General features: G+C 49.3%; 1 pseudogene; it reads right to left on the bottom strand.

Moving 5' to 3' along the window:
* Positions 1-1,459: 1,459 nt before the first annotated feature.
* Positions 1,460-2,663, bottom strand: LOC101824902 (annotated as a pseudogene).
* Between the last annotated feature and the right edge of the window lie 694 nt (positions 2,664-3,357).

Raw genomic sequence — 3,357 nt, forward strand, 5'->3', positions numbered from 1 at the left:
GGAGAGCTGTCTGAGGCAGTGTCGGGCGAACGACCTGGAGGGGCTGAGCGCATTAACCACCACACTTCAGATCGAAGCCTTGTTTAGATGGAAAACTCTTGTCCTCCTCCTGTGGCCGCCAGGACTCCCATGGGCCCGGCCTCTGGTCCCGCACTAACTGCCTCACGCAAAGCTGAGTCTCACGTGTGGTGAGCTGGACCAGCCTCCTTCAGGTCCCACCTAGCTTCACAGTTGCAGCCTCAAAGTTTCCCTTCCTAGACTCCCATCCTCGCTATTTCTGGGTCCTAACTGAAGGGGACCATGGCACTTTCCTTTGTTGCCTTGTTATCTATCCTCTGTAGTGTGGCTCAGGAAGGAGTGCGCTCTCTATTCAGAGCCATTTTCTGTGGGGTAAAGTTAATGCACCTCCTCTGGTAGTGACCACACCTATAGAAAGGCGTACTCCTCTGTGTGCATCGCCCTGACATTCGAGGAGGAAACAGTTACAGGAAGTTCATCTTCTGGCTCACAACATCAAACAATGGCGCACACTGTTTACTGTCTTTCTTTTTAAGATTTACTCTTTTAAATCATTCCTACTTATGACGTTCACAGGAGATTCATCACTCTCTTTGATCCTGTCTTCCCATGGATGCCTTATTTCCTTCTCACAAATGATGAGCTTAGACTCTGTATGTTATCATTACCCGAGACTAGGAGCTTAGCTGCCACATGCATTCGATAATGCCTTTAACAACCAGAGTAGAGGAATTTGATGTGGTTGTGTGTGTGTGTGTGTGTGTGTGTGTGTGTGTGTGTGTGTGTGGCTTCTCCATTCTCCAGCACAGCTGAGGAAAATTAGTCACCTGATTAGTGGGGCACCCAGTGCCCAGGAGATGGCAGTGTAGGATAGGTCAGTGCTATGCAGGCGAGAAATAGAGAACCTTGGAAAGGTCTCATGATTCCTTTGAATATTTTCTTTTTTCTTCCCTCTCCTTTTATATTCACAGGGACAAGGCAAAACTCTGCACAGTCAAACATATCCTTCTAGAAACTCACTATTAGTCTGTGCTTCCACAGCTCATTTTAAAGGCAGATGGTTAACACTAGAAACTGCTCAACTGCTCTTTTCTATAACACAGTTTGGTATCAATATAAATCAGGAAGTAGAGAAACTCAGCTTTAATAAAATGGAACCCTGCTCTGATAAAACCCTGCAGTGAGATTTTACAAGAGGAAAGACAAAATGGTCTGAGAGTCCTGATGTTTAGATATTTGTGTCATTGTGTCAGAGCCCAAAGTTATGGGGACGTGTGAGATTTGCAGAACCCCGTGCTTGTCAAAAAAGACAGGGCAGACAGTGAAGAGATTGGCAGATATATAGGTAGATAGATATATGAGTGAATGAAGAAAAGAAGCCAGGAAGATAGGAAGTAGGAAACAACTTCTTGTTGTTTTCAGAGAAAACAGGATAGGTAGACATAAACACAAAATACGACACTGTCTCCCAAGGACACTTTCCATCTGTAACCCTAGCATAGTTCCTGATGACGTCACCAGCCGCTCTTCTTCACCAGGCTGTGTCTCTGACTCAGCTTCCTCAGGGCGTCCTTCACATCCTTCTTGCGCAGACTGTAGATGAGGGGGTTGAACATGGGGATGACCACGGTGTAGACGGTGGGAGACTACCTTGCCCTCTTCCATGGATGCCACACCTCCTGGCTGGCCATATATAACAAAGCCAGTTCCAAAAAACAAGGATACAGCTGTCACGTGGGAGCCACAGGTGGAGAAGACCTTGTGTCGCCCTGTCCCTGAGTGCGTTCTGAGGATGGTCACAGTGATGTAGCCATAGGAGACAATGATAGCAAGAATAGCACCCACAATGATGAACCCACACATGCCAAACATGACAGGCTCATTGAGAGTTGTACAGACAGGCCAGCTGGAGCAGCGGGGACACGTCACAGTAGAAGTGGTCAATACGGTTGGAGCTGCAGAAGGGCATCTGGAATGTGGGCTGGTCTGCACAATGGAGTTCAGGAAGCCCACACAGTAGGTACCCAGAAGCAGACGGGCACAGGTCTTAGGGCACATGGTCACAGAGTATCTTAAAGGATTACAAATGGCCATGAAACGGTCATAGGCCATCACAGTTAAGAGGGCAGCTTCAGTGGTAGCCAACACGGAGAAAAAGAAGAACTGAGTGGCACAGCCTGCAAAGCTGATGACCTTGGAAGAGGAGACGAGGTTGGCCAGGGCATTGGGCACAAAAACAGAAGAGAGGCAGAGGTCGACAAAGGACAGGTTCTTGAGGAAGAAGTACATGGGGGAGTGCAGGCAGGCATCCAGGGTGATGACCACGATCATGGTGAGGTTGCCCAGGACAGTCACCACATACAGGGCAAGGAAGGCAGCAAAGAGCAGGGCCTGGGTCTCTGCACCTCCCCCAAATCCCACCAGCACAAACCCCTGCAAGGACACTGCTGAGAGACTTCTATTCCTGTGGATGGGCGTGGCCATGGGTGGGGACAGCTGAAGAGAGAGCAGGGGAGGCAGCGAGAGGGAGCAGATCTCACCAGTGCAGTTGGATGCTCCACTGGCTACAGGAACTTGTTGGTGACATGCTGTCTTTCATGCAGACGTTCAGTAGCTGCTCTGTTCTCCTTCCAGATGAGCTGGTGTGGCCTGAAAGGGAACATTATTTCCTCAGAGCTACTCGTTTCATGAGGTTGTGCTGAGCCCTCCCTGTGCTGCTTTGGGCTGCTCTGAAGATACAAAGAAGCTTCCAGACCTTAGTGCATCTCAAGCATACAGACAGCTCCTCAGTATCCCTGTATCTGCTCCTGGTTCCTCTCCTCAAACTACCAAGGGACACTTCTGAGAAATGCCATTGATATGACTGTCTACTGAGTCCCACTGAGCAGACCCTCACCTTACTGATTCAAAAATGTTCACGAGGCCCTTCTGTCCTCCATCAAATTGGGCTGGGTGATTCTTCCCTTTGCAGGATGGCATTGGGACAGGGAACTGCCCTTCCCAAACTCAGGCTGTGCCATTGTGTCCATCACAGTTCTGTGACCTCACCTCAGCCGCTGTGGCTTGAATGCTGTCACACAGTGGCAATCACTGCACAGACTGCTGGCTTGAGGTGAGGGGTTCCTTCCAATATCTAGATGTTGGAGCTTATGGTCAGGGGGCAGCCCCATGTCCTGAGAGACACCAGGACTGGGGAAAGACATATTTAGGACAGGCTCATGGCCTCTAACCTTATCTCATTGACAGCTGTTCCCTGCTCCAACCTCAGCTTTGGGGTTCACAAGGTCTTACTCATTTCTCAGTGTCTTTGGGCCATTCATGGTCACTGTCTTCTTCTCA

Source organism: Mesocricetus auratus, unplaced genomic scaffold (genome assembly GCF_017639785.1).
Source record: "Mesocricetus auratus isolate SY011 unplaced genomic scaffold, BCM_Maur_2.0 Super-Scaffold_100010, whole genome shotgun sequence".
NCBI lineage: Eukaryota > Metazoa > Chordata > Mammalia > Rodentia > Cricetidae > Mesocricetus > Mesocricetus auratus.